This window comes from Hyperoodon ampullatus (assembly GCF_949752795.1).
Source record: "Hyperoodon ampullatus genome assembly, chromosome: 1".
Lineage (NCBI taxonomy): Eukaryota > Metazoa > Chordata > Mammalia > Artiodactyla > Ziphiidae > Hyperoodon > Hyperoodon ampullatus.
The window spans coordinates 96,467,626-96,491,551 of NC_136914.1; positions in this window are offsets into that span (position 1 = coordinate 96,467,626).

The window sequence follows — 23,926 nt, forward strand, 5'->3', positions numbered from 1 at the left end:
AAATATTTACAATTGGTATATCTTCTTCTTGGATCGATCCCTTTATCATTATGTAGTGTCCTTCTTTGTCTCTTCTAATAGTCTTTATTTTAAAGTCTATTTTGTCTGATATGAGTATTGTTACTCCAGCTTTCTTTTGGTTTCCATTTGCATGGAATATCTTTTTCCATCCCCTTACTTTCAGTCTGTATGTGTCTCTAGGTCTGAAGTGGGTCTCCTGTAGACAGCGTATAGATGGTCTTGTTTTTGTATCCATTCAGCCAATCTGTGTCTTTTGGTGGGAGCATTTAGTCCATTTACATTTAAGGTAATTATTGATATGTATGTTCCTATTCCCATTTTCTTAATTGTTTTGGGTTCGTTATTGTAGGTCTTTTCCTTCTGCTGTGTTTCTTGCCTAGAGAAGTTCCTTTAGCATTTGTTGTAAAGCTGGTTTTGTGGTGCTGAACTCTCTCAGCTTTTGCTTGTCTGTAAAGGTTTTAATTTCTCCATCAAATCTGAATGAGATCCTTGCTGGGTAGAGTAATCTTGGTTGCAGGTTTTTCTCCTTCATCACTTTAATTATGTCCTGCCACTCCCTTCTGGCTTGTAGAGTTTCTGCTGAGAGATCAGCTGTTATCCTGATGGGGATTCCCTTGTGTGTTCTTTGTTGTTTTTCCCTTGCTGCTTTTAATATGATTTGTTTGTGTTTAATTTTTGACAGTTTTATTAATATGTGTCTTTGCATATTTCTCCTTGGATTTATTCTGTATGGGACTCTCTGTGCCTCCTGGACTTGATTAACTATTTCCTTTCCCATATTAGGGAAGTTTTCAACTATAATCTCTTCAAATATTTTCTCAGTCCCTTTCTTTTTCTCTTCTTCTTCTGGAACCCCTATAATTTGAATATTGGTGCGTTTAATGTTGTCCCAGAGGTCTCTGAGACTGTCCTCTGTTCTTTTCATTCTTTTTTCTTTATTTTGCTCTGCATCAGTTATTTCCACTATTTTATCTTCCACCTCACTTATCCATTCTTCTGCCTCAGTTATTCTGCTATTGATCCCATCTAGAGTATTTTTCATTTCATTTATTGTGTTTTTAATGGATGCTTGATTCATCTTTAGTTCTTCTAGGTCCTTGTTAACTGTTTCTTGCATTTTGTCTATTCTATTTCCAAGATTTTGGATCTTGGAAATAGAATCTTGGATCATCTTTACTATCATTATTCTGAATTCTTTTTCAGATAGACTGCCTAGTACCTCTTCATTTGTTAGGTCTGGTGGGTTTTTATGTTGCTCCTTCTCCTGCTGTGTGTTTTTCTGTCTTCTCATTTTGCTTATGTTACTGTGTTTGGGGTCTCCTTTTTGCAGGCTGCAGGTTCGTAGCTCCCGTTGTTTTTGGTGTCTGTCCCCAGTGGCTAAGGTTGGTTTAGTGGGTTGTGTAGGCTTCCTGGTGGAGGGGACTAGTGCCTGTGTTCTGGTGGATGAGGCTGGATCTTGTCTTTCTGGTGGGCAGGTCCACGTCTGGTGGTGTGTTTGGGGTGTCTGCGGACTTTTTATGATTTTAGGCAGCCTCTCTGCTAATGGGTGGCGTTGTGTTTCTGTCTTGCTAGTTGTTTGGCATAGGGTGTCCAGCACTGTAGCTTGCTGGTCGTTGAGTGAAGCTGGGTGCTGGTGCTGAGATGGAGATCTCTGGAAGATTTTCGCCGTTTGATATTATGTGGAGCTGGGAGGTCTCTTGTGGACCAGTGTCCTGAAGTTGGCTCTCCCACCTCAGAGGCACAGCACTGACTCTTGGCTCCTCAATTTGGGATGATTTGTTGTTTATTCATGTATTCCACAGATGCAGGGTACATCAAGTTGATTGTGGAGCTTTAATCCGCTGCTTCTGAGGCTGCTGGGAGAGATTTCCCTTTCTCTTCTTTGTTCTCACAGCTCCCGGGTCTCAGCTTTGGATTTGGCCCCGCCTCTGCGTGTAGGTCGCTGGAGGGCATCTGTTCTTCGCTCAGACAGGACAGGGTTAAAGGAGCAGCTGCTTCGGGGACTCTGGCTCACTCAGGCCGGGCGGGGGGAGGGAGGGGCACGGGGTGCGGGGCGAGCCTGCAGCGGCAGAGGCGGGCGTGACGTTGCACCAGCCCGAGGCGCGCCGTGCGTTCTCCCAGGGAAGCCTTTCCTGGATCCCGGGACCCCGGCAATGACGGGCTGCACAGGTTCCCGGAAGGGCGGCGTGGACAGTGACCTGCGCTTGCACACAGGCCTCTTGGCGGCGGCAGCAGCAGCCCCAGCATCGCACGCCCGTCTCTGGGGTCCGCGCTTTTAGCTCGGCTTGCGCCCGTCTCTGGAGCTCCTTTAAGCAGCGCTCTTAATCCCCTCTCCTCGTGCACCAGGAAACCAAGAGGGAAGAAAAAGTCTCTTGCCTCTTCGGCTGCTCCAGAGTTTTCCCGGACTCCCTCCCGGCTAGCTGTGGCGCATTAGCCCCCTTCAGGCTGAGTTCTCGCCGCCAGCCCCAGTCCTCTCCCTGCGCTCTGACCGAAGCCCGAGCCTCAGCTTCCAGCGCCGCCCGCCCCGGCAAGCCTCTCGGGCTGGTGAGTGCCGGTCGGCACCGATCCTCTGTGCGGGAATCTCTCCGCTTTGCCCTACCCAGGTACGTGGGGAGTTTCTTGCCTTTAGGGAGGTCTGAGGTCTTCTGCCAGCGTTCAGTAGGTGTTCTGTAGGAGTTGTTCCACGTGTAGCTGTATTTCTGGTGTATCTGTGGGGAGGAAGGTGATTTCCGCGTCTTACTCTTCCGCCATGTTGAATCTCGAGTCCTATACGTGGTTTTAACACATTAAAATTGCTAGCAAAATTTCGAGAAATGCAGAAAGGACAAGAAAATTCAGTGAAGGAAACAAACAAATTACAATAGATGCTGAAGTTATATAATCCATTATATATCAATTTTGTCTTATCCTAATAATTCTGTTATTAAAAATGTTTCTCATGTCTAAAGTATATTGTGACATTATTTCTTAATGCAAGCCTTTAGCCAAAGAAAGAAATCATAGATTCTGCTGACATCCTATTTATTCTTAAGATTTTACTACTTCAAATAAAAATCTGCAACTGTCAGTGCTTCATTCTTCTCCTTTTTTTTTCTTAGCTTCTCTGAGTACTGGTTCAGGCTTCTATCTCCCCTGTGAACGAGATCTGTTTTGTAAACAATTGGCATAGCATTTTTGACAGCTCTGATAGGTCTTAGAGATTCAAAGGGAAGAAAGAATAGAAAAACATTGGCAAAATCTATATGTATCCAAAAGTGTGCAATATATTTCAGGGTGATATTTTGGATTAAATGTTGCTCTGTATTTGGTCATTTTGAGTAGGATACACATACATACAAATGTACACATGTATTGTACTTGATTGAGGGGCCTTAATATTTGAATAATCAGGATATATACTTTCTCTACAGTGCTACCAGGTAAAGTATTTGGATAGGATTAAGTTGATTTAGCCAGATGATCAGTTTTATTTTTTACCCCACCAAATTATTGTGCTATTGGACTGAACCAACCTAATTGGCCAGTTATTTTGGTGTCATTGAAGGATGTCATGTTCTTTTCCATGAAATAATTTGGGTTTGATAATTTCACCATTTAAAAAGCTGTGTCCCAGGTTTACAGTTTTTGGTTAAGAGTAATTGGGCCAAAATAGAAATTTAGTAAAGAGTGATGGCAATAGAAACCAAGATGTCACGATGGCACTGTGGTACTTCTAAGTGCAAGGGTACAAGGGAGATAGGAAAGCACTTCTAGGAAATAGTCAAATAGGTATTTACAGATGGTCAATTTATTTTATTTTATTTTATTTTATTTTATTTTATTTTTTTTTTGCGGTACGCGGGCCTCTCACTGTTGTGGCCACTCCCGTTGCAGAGCACAGGCTCCGGACGCGCAGGCTCAGCGGCCATGGCTCACGGGCCCAGCCGCTCCGCGGCATGTGGGATCTTCCCAGACCGGGGCACGAACCCGTATCCCCTGCATCGGCAGGCGGACTCTCAACCACTGCGCCACCAGGGAAGCCCCTATTTTATTTTTTAAAATGAGAGAACAAACAACATCTTCTATAGTTAAGGCTATAGTTAATATAGCCTGCTGTTTGTTTCCCCAGCTGGAGAATCCATGTTCTCATCTATACTTATTTGTAAAACTAGGATCAGGATTACTAACAAGCATCTACTGAGTATCAGCTATGTAAAATACATGTGCTAGGCCAGAATATTAGAAAGTCACAAATATGTCTATTCTTGAGGGTCTTTAAAAGAAGTTAGGGAAATAGGAAATATTTAAAAAGCATAAATATTAATACTAAGCAGTATGAGTTAATTCACAGTGTAGATTGGAGTTAGTAGATGCAAACTATTGTATATAATAGATAAACAACAGGGTTCTATTGTATAGCACAGGGAACTATATCCAATCTCCTGGGATAAACCATAATGGAAAAGAATACAAAAAAAATGTATATATGTGTAAACTGAGTCACTTTGATGTATAACAGAAATTAGCACAACTTTGTAAATCAACTATACTTCAATAAAAAATTAAAATTTAAAAAATGTCAACAATTTTTTTTAAGAATCAGATAGTAAATATTTTAGGCTTTGTGGGCCATATGGTCTCTGTTGTAATTATTTAACTCTGTTGTTGTAGCATAAAAGCAGCTATGTAAATGAGTGTGCTGTGTTCCAATAAAACTTTATTTATGGACACTGGAATTTGAAATTCATATAATGTTCACGTGCCATGACATATTAATCTTCATTTGATTCTTTTCAACAAGTTAAAATATAAAACCCGTTCTTGGCTTGCATGCTGTACAAAAACAGCACGGGCCACATTTGGTCTGTGGGCTGTAATCTGCTGATCCACGATATGGATGATAAGTGCTGTGGCTTATCGGCATACAAGGATGTGACGTATTCATTGTCAATGACTTAACTCTAAGAGATAAGTCAAATATATAAGGCTATATGCTCGATTTTGAGATAATTAGTTATAGTCTCCAGTGTTTTGTAGTCAACTAACTGGTTAATTATTTCCAATGGAAGCTTGCCTGGTTAGGGCTAGAGCTCAGAGGTATTTGTGTATGCCATTGGGTGATGGTTTACTGTGTAAGGCATAAGGATTGTATATAAGACAGCAGTGAGAGAAAATTGAAATTGTGAATGGGAAGCAGAAACCTTTGAATGCTGGGCTGAGTGGGCCATACTTCAGGAAAGCGTGCCTTGGAGGTTTTTGAGCAGGGGAATAATCTGTTCAGAATTGTGCTTCAGGTGGTTTAGTGTTTAGACTAGAAAGATGAAAGGAAAGCAGGGTAAGGGAACTAACACTATTGGACTTCTATTATATGTCAGAGCTTTCTAGAGGTTTATTAAATAATTTCTCCATTTAGTACAATGAAAGGGAAGGCCAGTTTGTAAAGTATGGCAGGAATGTGATGAGAAGGGAAAGGTGCTAGAAAAATCTTAACATTCTTTTGCTTCAGATTGAATGTGGAAAATAAAGGAAAGAATCAAAGAGAATTCAAGGGTTCCAAGCACAGCTGACTGAAAGAATGGTATTAGGGAGTCGAGAGGAGTTGGTTTTTGGAAAGACGTTTGGGCTGGGAAACATGTAGTCAGCCAAGTAAATTAGCACAGGCCAACAGACTCAAGTTCCAAGAGACTCAGCTGAAAATTCATTGCTTTTTTAGTAAACACTGCCCAAAAATGACTTTAAAAAGTGTTACTATATGCCTTAAATTATTAACAGTTGCTTATATTGTGCTTTGTCACTTCACTGACAACAGTGGGTATGGGAACGATTGGTTACATTTTGTGGCTCAGTAAAAATGTTTGAATAGCTAAAAAATTTTAAGACATTATGGAAAATGAATACAAACACATAGAAACTGTCATAATGAATTTAGTAGTTCCAGGAATTGGAGGTATTGTAAGCAGTAATTGTTTTAGTTCTGATTTAAATATGTCAGAATCCATATGTTTAACACCTTTAAAGTATGCCTCAAACATATTTTGCTTTTTATTCCCCTTACATTTGGTTTATGAATAGTAAAACAAAGAAGTTAGGGATTTGATTCACAGAGGCCTCATTGCTTTAGTTTGCTGACTTGTGGCACCTGGTCTTTTTCAATAGAAAGTCTTCAAAAGCACAAACAGTTTCTTTTTGCTTTTGACTGATCCATTCCATTTCCCCTAAGTTCCTTGTGTGATTACCTAGATGTTGTCACTGTTCTATCAGTCTTTCCTCTGAGTGGTTCAATTATTCTGTCAGCTCTGATTATTAATCTGCCAATATGTTCACATTTTCTAATATGGAGAATTAGTAACAATTTCTTGTGATGCCCATCTTCAGTGATTTGCATTATTGGTGCCCATGGATGCTGAGGAAGACTGGCTTTGAGTCACAGTTCCTGACATTTTAATATTTCCAAAGTAGGGAAGAACTCACACTGCTCTCCTGAGGAGGTAGAGTGCATGTAGAATTAAGAATGAGGCATGCCCCTGGCTCTGTTTAGCTGTCTAAAACCAAGAAGCCAATTTTGTACCTCTCTTCCTTTCTTCCTCTTTCTCTCCTTTGTCCTTCCTTCTTTTACTTCCTGTCTTCCTTTCTTCTTTCCACTAAAATACTCATTCCAGTCAAGCTGAGATGAGGGAAATAGAAGCCGTTTTAAGTCTTCCAAGTGGGAAAGATTTTAATATGGGAAAATAGAGGCTTTCATAATTGTTGGATGCACTGGTGGCATAGAAGTCAGGGAAGCCACTGCCTCTGGGATCTACACCAAAGTAGAAGATTCTCAAGCAGGTTCCTTCGCTTCTCCTTCTTAGTTTACCAAGATATATGCAAATTCCTCTCACTGGCAGATTGTAGCCAGAACAATATGAGGAAAGGAATTCTGGGAAATGTAGTTCCAATCTCCCTCACCTTGCCCCTCAATACAGAGGATAAAAATAGAGGTGACAATGACATCAAATTGACAACCCTGTGACATATTTGCTGAGCCTTTATCAAGCCTGACAAAGACAGATGTGATTTCTATCCTCAACATGCTCACAGTCTGGTTAAGTTGCCCATATGTTAGTTTTCTAAGATGGTAAATTTTGCTGAGCAACTACGCCAGGACAAATACTTCCAGTAGCTCTCTGTTACAAAATGGATTATTAATCACCAGTGTTGGTTATATCATAGCTCATATCAAGTCCCCAGATGCTGGCAGCTACTTACTGTGAAAACTTAACATAAAGCAATTACCAGAGATATAAACATTGTCCCCCAACATAAGTAGTATAATGCCACTAAATTCCCAAGGTGCTTTTTACAATATTAATATGATTATTAAATTCTTTTCAGTTAATTTTTATGATGATAAATTAATTTCGAATTACAATATCCCTCTTGACTGGATGAAACCTCCCATATATAAGTAGGGTAAAATGTTATATGAGGATAACTTCATAAAACTTCAGACCAGCTTTGTTCATTTTAGCACCATGTATCATTACATTACAAAGAAGCTTTCAAATGGAATTTAGTGCCTACAGAATACTGAGGATTTGGTGAAATTGATGTTTCCAGGCTTAGTCCTGTCTGTATGGACCACCTTGCAAGAGGGGCATGTGATATTTTGAGAGATGGGCATCATGTTCATGGGAGATTAGCTGTCTAAATTATATATTGTCTCTTCCAGACTTAGTTTTCTCAACAAGACTCCACTGAATCATAGAGAACACAGAACTCAGCAGTGGAGAGTTATATTTAAATGTTGTGCTTGTGGCAGTAATGCATGAGCACACCTGTACACAGCTGCCCTCTATGGCTCCTAAATCCCATGTGCAGGATAAAATCTTAGCCCCACATCACAGCCCAAAGCCTGGGCTCTCCAGACTCAGAGCTCAGGGCTTCCTTGCATTGTTCTTTTCCTAGTCCTTCCTTAAATTTGTCTTGTCATGTCATACCTGGGTATCCTTGTAAATGTGGTTTGCTCAAATTGAAACTTTATCATCCTCTCCTTCATCTACATTGGCACCCCAAATCAGCTCGATTCCTGTTCATTTTTCAATACTCTGAGCCCTGCCAAGTGCTGTGTCCTCTGTTTCCACGGGACTCATCACTTAGCTATTTTACCACTTAAAAGTTTTATTTTGATGATTTGATTGCTTGTAAGTTTTCTGCATCAGACTAAAAGCTCCTCAAAGACATAGACTGTTCTTATGCAACTTGGCATCTTTAGAGCTGATCAGAACTCCCAATACATAGTAAATGCTCATTAACCGATGAATGAATTAACAAAGCTTGGGAGCAAGCAACTTCTAATCACAATGATAAAATGGATAAAACAGAACTAACTTTACATTTACCCCCATTTAATTACTTTATAACTATAACCGTATTATAACTTTTTAAAATTGTAATTCTACACAAGGAAGGAATTATATATCTTTTTTTTTTTTTTTTTTTTTTTTTTTTTTTTTGCGGTACGCGGGCCTCTCACCGCTGTGGCCTCTCCCGTTGCGGAGCACAGGCTCCGGACGCGCAGGCTCAGCGGCCATGGCTCACGGGCCCAGCCGCTCCGCGGCATATGGGATCCTCCCAGACCGGGGCACGAACCCGTATCCCCTGCATCAGCAGGCGGACTCTCAACCACTGCGCCACCAGGGAGGCCCTATATATCTTTTATAATGTTTTGCCCAGTGCCTTGTATTCTACTGGGACCCTCTGTACAATCAGCGATGCCTGTAATAATGAACCAAGCTGGCTAATATATATATATTTTCCTTTTAATTGATTCATTCTCCCTAGTTTACCTTGCAAATCTGCTGCCGGGAGAAGCTCTGATGATTATGGGGTTAAAGAGGAAATGGTCATAATTTTTATAGTTTTCCATATAAATGCACCTTATTATCTGCTGTACCTCATTGTATATGATCTATTTTATGACCATTTAGTTCTCCTTAGCAGTTCTGTTTTTATTCTGTTATGCTTCCTTTCTAAACTCTCAACTTTATGACTCCATTACCCCAGCTCACTGCTGCCTGCTGTCCCACTCCCAGTGCTGAGGTGGATAATGTAGCTTTGCTGTTGCCATGCCAGCATTTCTAATAGATTCCTCACATACAGACAGGCAGTGGCGTAGGGCACAGCAGCTTGGTGTAATGCTTTCATATCACATCACTAGACTCTCATTAGATACTTGTGAGAGAAATTACCACTGGGGCTTCTTCAGGCACAATAGCATTAATGAAGTTAGGAAATGACTCCCACAGATGTTTGACACTCAATCAATCCTACTTAATTTAATTAAACTCCTGAATGAAAGACAAAAGAGATGCTCTTGTAGTCCAACCCTTGCTTTTTATTTTCTCATATGTCTTTTTTTCCCTTCTGACTTACTTAATCCTTGCTGAGAAATGTCAGTGTAATTAACTTAAGTTATAATTATTTAAAAGTGGACTTTGTTATAATGCCTTGTATCATTTTCCACTTCTCTCCCCCTACCAAACTGCAAGTATATGAGAGCTCTACTATGTAAATAGAATGGTGGAGTGGATAGAAATTGGCTCTTATAACCTTGACAGTTCAGCCACTTCTTACACCTCCATAATTAAGGATACTGATGACACTTCCATTTACAACTTTATGTCAGGAAATTATGTTCAATAAGATATTTTCAAGGAAGTTAAACAGATTCTGGGAAAATTTCTTTTTACCAGTCTTAAAATGTTAGAATAAGCGTATAAAGTACCAAAATTAAAATAAGTGATGCTGTACTGTACTTTATTTGTTATAAAGTCCATTCACACATATGACCTCCTTTAATCTTCATAATGCCTTAGAGGGATGAGTATAGTTGTCATTTTAGAGATGAAGACCTAAAGACAAAGAGTGGTTAAATGACTACCTTGTTCAAGACTTTATAGTCAGTAAACAATGATCTTATAGCTTCGACTTTTTTTCGTTCACTGGTTCATTCAACTAATAACTATTGTGACTAAATGTGTGCCGAACAGTATTCCTGGCACTGAAGAAGATGATGAATAAGTAGATGGCCACAGAACCAGGTGGTGTGGCTTGGATAGGCCTATGCAAAGGAGGCAGTGGGAATGATTGGAGGGAACTAACTCCAATGGCAGGTGGTGGTAAAAGGAGAGCCAAAGGATTCTAAGGAGTGTGGAATACACACTGAAGTAAAAGGTTATCAGTGAAGGATTTTATTTTTCCTCATGAGTGATGTGATCAGTTTGAATTTTAGAAAAAGTCAATCTAGTTTTAGTATGGGTCATGTCAAGAATGCTTCACAGGGTGGATGTGCCTCTGACCTTTTTCTTCCTTCTTTGACAGAGACTTAATGGCAACTTCCTTACTTAAGACGTGGAAACCTGGGGAAACAGGCAAAATGCAAAAATTCACCCCATAGCATTCTCGTTTCTTTTTTATTTTTTTATTAGTCATCCACTTTATATACATAAGTGTATACATGTCAAACCCAATCTCCCAAATCATCACACAACCACCCACACCCCCCGCCACTTTCCCCCTTTGGTGTCCATACGTTTGTTCTCTACATCTGTGTCTCAATTTCTGACCTGTAAACTGGTTCATCTGTAGTATTTTTCTAGGTTCCACATATATGCCTTAATATACAATATTTGTTTTTCTCTTTCTCACTTACTTCACTCTGTATGACAGTCTCTAGATTCATCCACGTCTCTACAAATGACCCAATTTCGTTCCTTTTTATGGCTGAGTAATATTCCATTGTATATATGTACCACATTTCTTTATCCATTTGTCTGTCGATGGGCATTTAGGTTGCTTCCATGACCTGCTATTGTAAATAGTGCTGCAATGAACATTGGGATGCATGTGTCTTTTTGAATTATGGTTTTCTCTGGGTATATGCCCAGTAGTGGGATTGCTGGGTCATATGATAATTTTATTTTTAGTTTTTTAAGGAACATCCATACAGTTCTCCATAGTGGCTGTATCAATTTACATTCCCACCAACAGTGCAAGAGAGTTCCCTTTTCTCCACACCCTCTCCAGCATTTGTTGTTTGTAGATTTTCTGATGATGCCCATTCTAACTGGTGTGAGGTGATATCTCATTGTACTTTTGATTTGCATTTCTCTAATAATTAGTGATGTTGAGCAGCTTTTCATGTGCTTCTTGGCCATCTGTATGTCTTCTTTAGAGAAATATCTATTTAGGTCTTCTGCCTATTTTTGGATCGGGTTGTTTGTTTTTTTAATATTGAGCTGCATGATCTGTTTTTATATTTTGGAGATTAATCCTTTGTCCATTGATTCATTTGCAAATATTTTCTCCCATTCTGAGGGGTGTCTTTTCATCTTGTTTATGGTTTCCTTTGCTGTGCAAAAGCTTTGAAGTTTCGTTAGGTCCCATTTGTTTATTTTTGTTTTTATTTCCATTTTTCTAGGAGGTGGATCAAAAAAGATCTTGCTGTGATTTATGTCAAAGAGAGTTCTTCCTATGTTTTCCTCTAAGAGTTTTATAGTGTCTGGCCTTATGTTTAGGTCTCTAATCCATTTTGAGTTTATTTTTGTGTATGGTGTTAGAGAGTATTCTAATTTCAGTCTTTCACATGTAGCTGTCCAGTTTTCCCAGCACCACTTATTGAAGAGACTGTCTTTTCTCCATTGTATATCCTTGCCTCCTTTGTCATAGATTAGTTGATCATAGAAGTGCGGGTTTATCTCTGGGCTTTCTATCTTGTTCCATTGGTCTATTTTTCTGTTTTTGTGCCAGTACCATATTGTCTTGATTACTGTAGGTTTGTAGTACAGTCTGAAGTCAGGGAGTCTGATTCCTCCAGCTCCGCTTTTTTCCCTCAAGACTGCTTGGCTATTTGGGGTCTTTTGTGTCTCCATACAAATTTTAAGATTTTTTGTTCTAGTTCTGTGAAAAATGCCATTGGTAATTTGATAGGGATTGCATTGAATCTGTAGATTGCTTTTGGTAGTATAGTCATTTTCACAATATTGATTCTTCCAATCCAAGAACATGGTATATCTCTCCATCTGTTGGTATCATCTTTAATTTCTTTCATCAGTGTCTTATAGTTTTCTGCATACAGGTCTTTTGTCTCCTTAGGTAGGTATATCTCTAGCTATTTATTCTTTTTGTTGCAATGGTAAATGGGAGTGTTTCCTTAATTTCTTTTTCAGATTTTTCATCATTAGTATATAGGAATGCAAGAGACTTCTGTGCATTAATTTTGTTCCCTGGAACTTTACCAAATTCATTGATTAGCTCTAGTTTTATGGTGGCATCTTTAGGATTCTCTATGTATAGTATCATATCATCTGCAAACAGTGACAATTTTACTTCTTCTGTTCCAATTTGTATTCCTTTTATCTCTTTTTCTTCTCTGATTGCCATGGCTAGGACTTCCAAAACTATGTTGAATAATAGTGGTGAGAGAGTGGACATCCTTCTCTTGTTCCCCATCTTAGAGGAAATGCTTTCAGTTTTTCACCATTGAGAATGATGTTTGCTTGGTTTTGTCGTATATGGCCTTTATTATGTTGAGGTAGTTTCCCTCTATGCCCACTTTCTGGAGAGTTTTTATCACAAATAGGTGTTGAATTTTGTCAAAAGCTTTTTCTGCATCTATTGAGATGATCATATGGTTTTTATTCTTCAATTTGTTAATATGGTGTATCACATTGATTGATGTGCATATATTGAAGAATCTTGCCTCCCTGGGGGTAAATACCACTTGATCATGGTGTATGATCCTTTTAATGTGTTGTTGGATTCTGTTTGCTAGTATTTTCTTGAGGATTTTGCATCTATATTCATCAATGATATTGGTCTGTAATTTTTTTTTTGTAGTATCTTTGTCTTGTTTTGGTATCAGGGTGATGGTGGCCTCATAGAAGGAGTTTGGGAGTGTTCTTTCCTCTGCAATTTTTTGAAAGAGTTTGAGGAGGATGGCTGTTAGCTCTTCTCTAAATGTTTGATAGAATTCACCTGTCAAGCCAACTGGTCCTGGACTTTTGTTTGTTGGAAGATTTTTAATCACAGTTTCAATTTCATTACTTGTGATTGGTCGGTTCATATTTTCTATTTCTTCCTGGTTCAGTCTTGGAAGGTTATACCTAAGAATTTTTCCATTTCTTCCAGGTTGTCCATTTTGTTGGCATAGAGTTGCTCGTAGTAGTCTCTTATGATGCTTTGTATTTCTGCGGTGTCTATTGTAACTTCTCCTTTTTCATTTCTAATTTTATTGATTTGAGTCCTCTCCCTCTTTTTCTTGATGAGTCTGGCTAAAGGTTTATCAATTTTGTTTATCTTCTCAAAGAACCAGCTCTTACTTTTATTGATCTTTGCTACTGTTTTCTTTGTTTCTATTTCATTTATTTCTGCTCTGATCTTTCTGATTTCTTTCCTTCTGTTAACTTTGGATTTTGTTTGTTCTTCTTTCTCTAGTTCCTTTAGGTGTAAGGTTAGATTGTTTATTTGAGATTTTTCTTGTTTTTTGAGATACGCTTGTATAGGTATAAACTTCCCTCTTAGAACTGCTTTTGCTGCATCCCATAGGTTTTGGATCGTCGTGTTTTCATTGTCATTTGTCTCTAGGTATTTTTTGATTTCCTCTTTGATTTCTTCAGTGATCTGTTGGTTATTTGGTATCATATTGTTTAGCCTCAATGTGTTTGTGTTTTTATGTTTTTTTCCCTGTGATTGATTTCTAATCTCATAGCATTGTGGTCAGAAAAGGTGCTTGATATGATTTCAATTTTCTTAAATTTACTGAGGCTTGATTTGTGACCCAAGATGTGATCCATCCTGGAGAATGTTCCATGTGCACTTGAGAAGAAAGTGTATTCTGCTGTTTTTGGATGGAATGTCCTATAAATATCAATTAAATCTATCTGGTCTATTGTGTCATTTAAAGCTTGTGTTTCCTTCTTAATTTTCTGTTTGGATGATCTGTCCATTGGTATAAGTGAGGTGTTAAAGTCCCCCCTATTACTGTGTTACTGTCTATTTCCTCTTTTATAGCTGTTAGCAGTTGCCTTATGTACTGAGGTGCTCCTGTGTTGGGTGCATATATTTATAATCGTTATATCTTCTTCTTGGATTGATCACTTTATCATTATGTAGTGTCCTTCCTTGTCTCTTGTAGCATTCTTTATTTTAAAGTCTATTTTATCTGATATGAGTATTGCTACTGCACCTTTCTTTTGATTTCCATTTGCATGTAATATCTTTGTCCATCCCCTCACTTTCAGTCTGTATGTGTCCCTAGGTCTGAAGTGGGTCTCTTGTAGACAGTATATATATGGGTGTTTTTTCTGTATTCATTCAGGAAGCCTGTGTCTTTTGGTTGGAGCATTTAATCCGTTCACGTTTAAGGTAATTATCAATATGTATGTTCCTATGACCATTTTCTTAATTGTTTTGGGTTTGTTTTGTAGGTCCTTTTCTTTGTTGTGTTTCCCACTTAGAGAAGTTCCTTTAGCATATGTTGTAAAGCTGGTTTGGTGGTGCTGAATTCTCTTAGCTTTTGCTTGTCTGTAAGCTTTTGATTTCTCCATCGAATCTGAATGAGATCCTTGCCGGGTAGAGTAATCTTGGTTGTAGATTCTTCCCTTTCATCACTTTAAGTATATCACGCTACTCCCTTCTGACTTGTAGAGTCTCTGCTGAGAAATCCGCTGTTAACCTTATGGGAGTTCCCTTGTATGTTATTTGTCATTTTTTCCTCACTGCTTTCAATAATTTTTCTTTGTTTTTAATTTTTGCCAATTTGATTACTATGTGTCTTGGCATATTTCTCCTTGGGTTTATCCTGTATGGGACTCTCTGCGCTTCCTGGACTTGGGTGGCTATTTCCTTTCCCATGTTAGGGAAGTTTTCGACTGTAGTCTGTTCAGATATTTTCTTGGGTCTTTTCTCTCTCTCTTCTTCTGAGACCCCTATAATGCGAATGTTGTTGTATTTAATGTTCTCCCAGAGGTCTCTTAGGCTGTCTTCATTTCTTTTCATTCTTTTTTCTTTATTCTGTTCTGCAGCAGTGAATCCATCATTCTGTCTTCCAGATCACTTATCCATTCTTCTGCTATTGATTCCTTCTAGTGTAGTTTTCATTTCATTTATTGTATTGTTCATCTCTGTTTTTTTCTTTAATTCTAGGCATTTTTTAAACATTTGTTGCATCTTCTCGATCTTTGCCTCCATTCTTTTTCCAGGGTCCTGGATCATCTTCACTGTCATTACTCTGAATTCCTTTTCTGGAAGTTTGCCTATCTCCATTTCATTTAGTTGTCTTTCTGAGGTTTTATCTTGTTCCTTCATCTGGTACATAGCCCTCTGCCTTTTCATCTTGTCTATCTTTCTGTGAATGTGTTTTTTGTTCCCCAGGCTGCAGGATTGTAGTTCTTGTTGCTTCTACTGTCTGACCTCTGGTGGATGAGGCTATCTAAGAGGCTTGTGCAAGTTTCCTCAGCATTCTCCTTTCTAAAGAGCATACATGAGAGACCATTTTCCTCTACATGCTTTCCCTGCCATACATCCTTCCTTTTGGTGTGGGTGTGGGGATCCAATTACCTGAAGTAGTAGCATTTGTCGTTTACAACTGATAATAAATTTTAAGGTAAATATGGACAAGCTACAAAAATACAGAATTTTAGTTTTTTAAATTCTTTTAAGTTATAGGAAAAATATGAGGCATGCTTCACATTTGTATTTTTTATTTTGAAAATACTGTGCTAATAAATCCTAAAGCCACTCCATTGAGGGTTTCAACAAAACTGCAATCAGTACATTCTCTCTGAAGGAGCAGAGTATGTAAATGCAAGTCATTCCTTAATAACCCACTCTTTGATTATCTCAAATACAGTATTCTTGTTTCCATTTTCTAGGATAATTGATTTGCATTGTATCATAGTTCTCCTTCACATTGAATTATTAACCATCTCTATGACATGCATATAACTTCATCTGATTTTTTGTGCTTTGTTTTTTTTTGCTTATCAGAGACTAGAATTATTATTGGTTATGTTGGTTTTCTAAATTTCAAAGTGAACCTTCTTTCAAAGCAAACCTACTTTAGAGAGTATCTCATCTTATATTCTTTATATATATAAAAATTTCAAGAACAGTTATGTCAAGAAGCATGATCTTTATTTTTTGGACTTAAGCCAATGGTCTGATTAAATTTATTAAATAAAGACCTTTGACAAAACAATATTAACTCTCACTACTACTTAAAATTTTGATGAAGTGCTTAATTCAAAAAAAAATTAAAGCACCTGAAAATAAATGCTAAGACTCCTCTATGGGTCAGAAATCTAGTTAATGAGACTCAGAGAGTCCTTTCTCTAAAGGACAGTTATCCTTAAGTAGCTTAGCTAAGTAATGATCATGGGAATAATACAGCAGTCTATAAAAAGGAGTTAATTGCATTTTCTCACCTTCAACTGAGCTGATACACATATAAAATCCAGCACTGTTTTTTTTTTTTTTTTTCCCCTAGTGTTCAAGGTTCAAGTATCTTGGATAAAAATTCTGTGTGACTTAACGTTTGGGCATGTTCATTTATGATTAGTGTGATGTTCATATTGTCGAGCTGTTATTTGGAATAGCTACCACTATTGTTTTCAGTGCCATTATTGTACTTTGGGCATGTTAAGGGAATAGAAGTCTAACAAAATCATAGACGTTATATTTTAATAGTAAATATTACCTCAGGTGGCTGGGGGAATATATACTTATGGTAGCAGTGTCTAATGGCTCTGGGAGTTGTGGTACTTGGGGCACAAGAGAAGGAATCTCTCTGATCTGTATTTGGAAGTAGGTATGTGTGGAAGGAAGGAAAATGGTGGGTCTTTACAGTGGGTTTTATTTAGTCTTGAAACTAAATAAGGAAAATTATTCTCTCTCATCTACGTAGTTTATGTTCTTCTGTTTACCTGACCTAGGCCCTTTTCTTTATAAACAATGCTCCCGACCTTATTGTTAACAGTGACTTTGCCCCTTCTTGTTCTGTATTACGTTACCAAACTCATATATTAATACATTAGCTGATAGCACGTACTACTCTGCCCAAATGACTTTTCTTTGCGTATATTTCTCTCCAGGCTTTATAGAGGTATAGGGAAAATGTTAGTTTTCCCTGACACAATAAAAAGAAATGAAGAAGAAAGTCAAGGTATTACAGGAAGTTTCTCCTTCCCTATGAAGCTTGTCTTCATCTTCCACTGCCCATGGCTGCACTAACTAATCTTTCATTTGTGTTTACCATTATGACTTCAATCAATTTCAATTATAATTATCATACCGATTACTGTATTTCACTAATTTTTCTTATTTTACTAATGTTTGAAGTTTCAGTGCTTGGAAATAGCACTTGGGATATATTAGGTACTCAATAAATTTTTTAAAATTGAACAACCTAGTTACCTCTGGCACTAGAAATATTATTGGCACTCAAATTCTTTTTAAAAATAATAACAGTAAAAATAATAACAGCTGATACCTTTTTTCAGCAGTTATTATGTGACAGGCACTGTGCTAAACACTTTGTATGGATTTTATCATTTAAATATTAAATAGCCCTCTGAGTTGGGTACCAGTATTCTCCCCCTATTTAAGGAAACCGAAGCACAGAGAGGCAAATATACTTTCCCCAGGTAATATACAGCTTGTCAGTAGTTGGGATTGGAGCTTCAGTGCACATACTCTTAACTTCTACAGCAGATAAGTGGGAATGGGTGTAAATAATTGTAATACTATGATTAATTACAATTATAGATCTCTATACTAGGCCCAACTGCGGCAGAAAGGATAAATGATTAGATTTACACCAACGGTCACGGGAGGTTTCCCAGAAAGCGCGAAAAATATTGGCAGGCACGTGTAATGATGAGAACACTTGGCCTAGTTTTCTTTTTGGTGTTGCCTGCCACCAAGCTTTTGTAAATTAGGCATACCTCCTGCAAAAGATCACTAAATTCATTTGTTTCTGTTCCCTCATCTATAAAAGACGGGTTAGATTAAATAACATCTCATCTTAAATATTGCAATTCAAAAGGAATTCTTTCACTGGAGTGTGTGCCGTGCACACAAAGTAGGCTTAATAAACATCTACTGAATTGAATTATTTTGAAACAGGGAGAATGCATCCAGTGTATGGAATTGCTGCAGCTAAAACCATCATCTGTCTAGACTGCTATTCTTTCATTATCTTACATAGCAAACTACAACTTAGATAACTTTCATGTCCCTATAAATGCTCTGCTTGACCAGAAATGCAGTGTATCCAGTTGGCCAATCCCCAAACATCCCAAAGCAACTCTGGGCTCTATATCTACTTCCTCGCTCCTTTTCATACCAAACAAGGTTGACCGTGGGGATCCAACCAGTCAAATATTTCTATTTTTCTCTTCCTTTTTCCTTATTCTTTACCTATAAAATATTCTTGTCTTCCACTCAGTTTTGCAGTTCTCTGAAAGAAAACTGTCTACTTCATGAAGTGTTAAATAAAGTTTGTTTGTATCAACTGTACTCCAATAAAATTTTTTTTAAAAAGTTTGTTTGTACCACCTGATTGTTTTCTTTATTAAATTTTTAACAGGTTTTGGTGAAGAGGAATGAGATCTGAAGCTGACTGCTAACGGCCTATGGGACAAGGAGACGCACAGGCCAGGTGTCCACTGAATCCTTTCAGTTCACTGTTCATTTTGGAGTGCCATGGGTAAGTCACTCTCGGATTTGAGCTCCGCTTGCTTGTGTGCAGCTCTCCGATCCAAAACAATCTTTATTAAAATTTATTATTATTATTATACTTATTATTGTTCCCAGAAAAAGGTCCTGGGGTTCCAGAAAGGTTCCAGGGTAGTTGTATTAGGAGTCTACAACAGATGGCAGTTGTTAGGGGACTCACAAAGCCTCAAGGTAAGTTCATGGCATAAACCACTGGGGGACTTGGGAAAATAAATTGACAAGAAATAGGACTTTTTTGACCATCAAAATCAAAATCCAAGTAGGCATAAGTCAGACTATAGAAGTCATCAGGGCATCTGCCACTTTAAAGAAATCTCATGAAAGAAGGACTAGATCTGTTGCTAATGGGAATCTTGGAAGTCAGAGCTGCAAAATTGGTGGGCATGAATCAAGCACTTACAAGCTGTTACTCCTATGGTAAGTTAAGTTAGATGTGGAGTAGGTTAGATTTACTTTAGGTCACCTGCCAACCTGAAGAAAATTTCCATGCAAGGAGGTACACTGTAAAACACCACAAAATCCTCAATCTAATGGCACATCCCTTCTAGGTATAATTTGGCTCCAAGAGACTCAAAGCTTAGCTAAAAAGACGGGATTCTCAAGTTTCAAAGCATTGAGTGTGCCACCTACTGGCACAATTGCTTATTTTATGTCTAATTGCTTACTTTATGTCCCAGAAGCTGTAATATCTATAAATATGGTAAAATATTACTAAGACAACCTAGAATTACAAAGGCCATTATGGAGAACACTTCAGCTAGACAAGATTGTTCATTTAAGAAGTGCATTTGAAAGCAAGGGTTCCCAAATCAGCAAACAGAATGGGATACCTATTTTAATTTTAAGATTCCAAAATAGCTTCATTGAAAGAGTCATTCCAAAAGGCTAATGAAAAATTAAAGACACAAGAGGTACCTAAAACAAAAGACATTAAGACTGACGTGACTCCTACTACTCCCCTCTGTCCTCCTTTGCCTGAGTACTCACAGTCTATTAATCCTCTATCTGAATTGCCTTTCCATGCCAAAAAAACTACAAAACTGTAAATGATTAAGAGAATTTTAACCAGAGTCAGCTCTCTGGGATCTCTGCAGTGCCTGATCTAGAATGGAAGATAACATATCGTGTTGTACCTTCTTTTTCAAATCCAGACTCTTGGGAATTTGGTTTTGGGGTTCCCATTGGTTATCAATCCTTTCTCTCTCAGGAACAGCTATTGCCTTCTTTTTTGTCTCATTTTCTGTCCTGAGAACTTGGTTTGGCTTTCTCCCTGCCTGGGGCATGCAGGCAGCCCAGCTGTCAGGTTGTGGGCTCAAAGATAAGTCTTGACAGAAGTGAGAATTGCACTATCTTTTGGCTAAGGTCCTACCAACTATTGCCAGCTCTCAGGGAATTGTCTAAAACTTTCTCTCTTTTGGCTGTCTTTGTGAGTGACTGTGGATCTTGGGAGAATAGTATCTTTTGCCCCCTCTTTGGGTATGTCTCTTTCGTTCATGAGGTCATTCAGTACTGCCGGGAAAATTTACTATTTATACCAGCTGAAACCTTACAAGATATTTGAAAGAATTTTGTTTTTTAAGTAACTCTATGGTCAGAAGTTGGCCAAATTGGAAGCTGGTATTTAGAGCCTGATAGAAACTTTTTTTAGGCCTTCTCCCCTAAACTAAATGAAACTTTGTACCCAGAGGTAAATAAAAAAGTTCCAAAGACAAACAGCTCTAAATCTAGAACACTGGAATTTAAAAAATTTCTGTCTGAATTAAAGATAATGTAGAAGGATATCAGCACCTTGATATCATTCAGGTTATGACCCAATTGTTTGAGGATTAGAAACAACTTTCCTACGAACTGAGGACAGCTTGTCCAACTTGTCTTACAAATTGAGTCTTTACAAAAACACAAAAATCCTGCCTATTCTTGTTATCAGTCTCCTGACCTCCCCTATTCATCTCAAAAGGATTGTAGGTATAAAAATTCTGGATTTAGGAAATGAAAGTCCTTCTTGGAGGAACTTGCATACATTCTCTGTGCCTCTGAGATGTAAATGTTCTACCCAGTCTTCTTTAGGAACTGAGGTCTCTGAAATACAAACTTTGGGGAGGTAATTCTTATCAGAAGGAAAAAAGGAAAAAAAAAATAAAAGGAAAGGCTCTTTGGTAACTAGGTAAATGAAAAATCTTAAGTCTTCTCCACAAATAGTAGTAAAAAGTTTAAACCATCTGAGCAGGTAACCTTATTACATCTGCCAGAAACATAATACTGTTCTTTCATAAACCTGTGAGTTTTGCATTGTTGCATCTGTCTCATGGCTAAAATTTTAAAACAAAAGCTATAAGATCTCTGTTTGTATCTGTCTGTATGTTTATGTATGTCTGTATATATGTTATAGATGTATGAGTTTTTTACTTGCATATGGTATTTTGCCAAATTAATTTGTTAAGAGTTCTACAGTATTTCATTGGCTTAAAGAAAAACATTTATATAAATCAAGTATACTCTCAGAAATATAGAAACTAACTCAAATGTTTTTCAAGTTCATGTGATCTAGGATAACCTTTGATAAATAAAAGCTAGTTTAAGTTTTTTGGTGTCGTTTTCTTTAGAGTTACCAGCATTAAATATACTCTTTTTATTCTGCCTCAGTTTACTAAAAGGTAAGCTCATGTTATCTCCATAACAGAATTTGTAAGCAAGAAGGATAACTTAAGATGATGGTTAGCTGTTCAACGACTCATGAAATTTTCATAATTAACCTAAACATAATTATTAAGAACAAGTAAATTAAACAGATGTAAGCAAGATAAATGTTTATAAATGAAGTTTTCAACAATAATTATGCTTTATGGTATGTCTACTTGAAATAGTTTCCAAAATCTTTTTGATAACTTGAAACCTTCAAGTTAATACTGAAATAAGTGAAATGATAGATATTTATTGAATATCTAAATCATGTCTGAATAAGATAAAATACTAAAATATTAATTACCAAAGACACTGATGAAAGAAATTAAAGATGATACAAATAGATGGAGAGATATACAATGTTCTTGGATTGGAAGAATCAACATTGTGAAAATGACTTGACTACCCAAAGCAATCTACAGATTCAGTGCAATCCCTATGAAACTACCAATGGCATTTTTCACAGAACTAGAACAAAAAATTTCACAATTTGTATGGAAACACAAAAGACCCCGAATACCCAAAGCAATCTTGAGAAAGAAAAACGGAGCTGGAGGAATCAGGCTCCCTGACTTCAGACTATACTACAAAGCTACAGTAATCAACACAGTGTGGTACTGGCACAAAAACAGAAAGATTGATCAATGGAACAGGATAGAAAGCCCAGAGATAAACCCACGCACATATGGTCAACTTATCTTTGATAAAGGAGGCAGGAATGTACAGTGGAGAAAGGACAGTCTCTTCAATAAGTGGTGCTGGGAAAACTGGATAGGGACATATAAAAGTATGAGATTAGATCACTCCCTAACACCATACACAAAAATAAGCTCAAAATGGATTAAAGACCTAAATGTAAGGCCAGACACTATCAAACTCTTAGAGGAAAACATAGGCAGAACACTCTATGACATAAATCACAGCAAGATCCTTTTTGACCCACCTCCTAGGGAAATGGAAATAAAAACAAAAATAAACAAATGGGACCTAATGAAACTTAAAAGCTTTTGCACCACAAAGAAAACCATAAACAAGATGAAAAGACAACCCTCAGAATGGGAGAAAATATTTGCAAATGAAGCAACTGACAAACGATTAATCTCCAAAATTTACAAGCAGCTCATGCAGCTCAATATCAAAAGAAACAAACAACCCAATCCAAAAATGGGCAGAAGACCTAAATAGACATTTCTCCAAAGAAGATATGCAGATTGTGAACAAACACATGAAAGAATGCTCAACATCATTAATTATTAGAGAAATGCAAATCAAAACTACAATGAGATATCATCTCACACTGGTCAGAATGGCCATCATCAAAAACTCTACAAACAATAAATGCTGGAGAGGGTGTGGAGAAAAGGGAACCCTCTTGCACTGTTTGTGGGAATGTAAATTGATACAGCCACTATGGAAAACAGTATGGAGGTTCCTTAAAAAACTAAAAATAGAACTACCATACAACCCAGCAATCCCATTACTGGGCATATACCCTGAGAAAACCATAATTCAAAAAGAGTCATGTACCACAATGTTCATTGCAGCTCTATTTACAATAGCCAGGACATGGAAGCAACCTAAGTGTCCATCAACAGATGAATGGATAAAGAAGATGTGGCACTTATATACAACGGAATATTACTAAGCCATGAAAAGAAACGAAATTGAGTTATTTGTAGTGAGGTGGATGGCCCTAGAGTCTGTCATACAGAGTGAAGTCAGTCAGAAAGAGAAAAACAAATACTGTATGCTAACACATATATATGGAATCTAAAAGAAAAAAATGGTCATGAAGAACCTACGAGCAAGACGGGAATGAAGATACAGACGTACTAGAGAATGGACTTGAGGATATGGGGAGGGGGAAAGGTAAGCTGTGACAAAGTGAGAGAGTGGCATGGACATATATACACTACCAAACGTTAAATAGATAGCTAGTGGGAAGCAGCTTCATAGCACAGGGAGATCAGCTCGGTGCTTTGTGACCACCTAGAGGGGTGGGATAGGGAAGGTGGGGTGGAGGGAAATGCAAGAGGGAAGAGATATGGGAACATATGTATATGTATAACTGAGTCACTTTGTTATAAAGCAGAAAGTAACACACCATTGTAAAGCAATTATACACCAATAAAGATGTTAAAGTTATATGTACAAGGGGGTTCACTGGAGTGTTGTTTATATGAGCAAAACATAGAACCAATCTGTACGTTCAGGATGAATTAAATAGCGTATATCTTTCAACGAAGAAACAAGCAGTAATTCAGAATGACTCTGGAGAATTATACTTATTAACAAAACAAATACATATTTTAGGAGAGAAGTAATAAATCAATACGTATTATATTATGTAAAACCACTTTTGTAAAAATACTTACTTTAGGTGTCAATAATTATTATCACCATGTGAAAGTTTTTTTAAATTTTCGTTATCTGTGTTTTCTAATGTTTCTACAATAAACTTGTACATTGT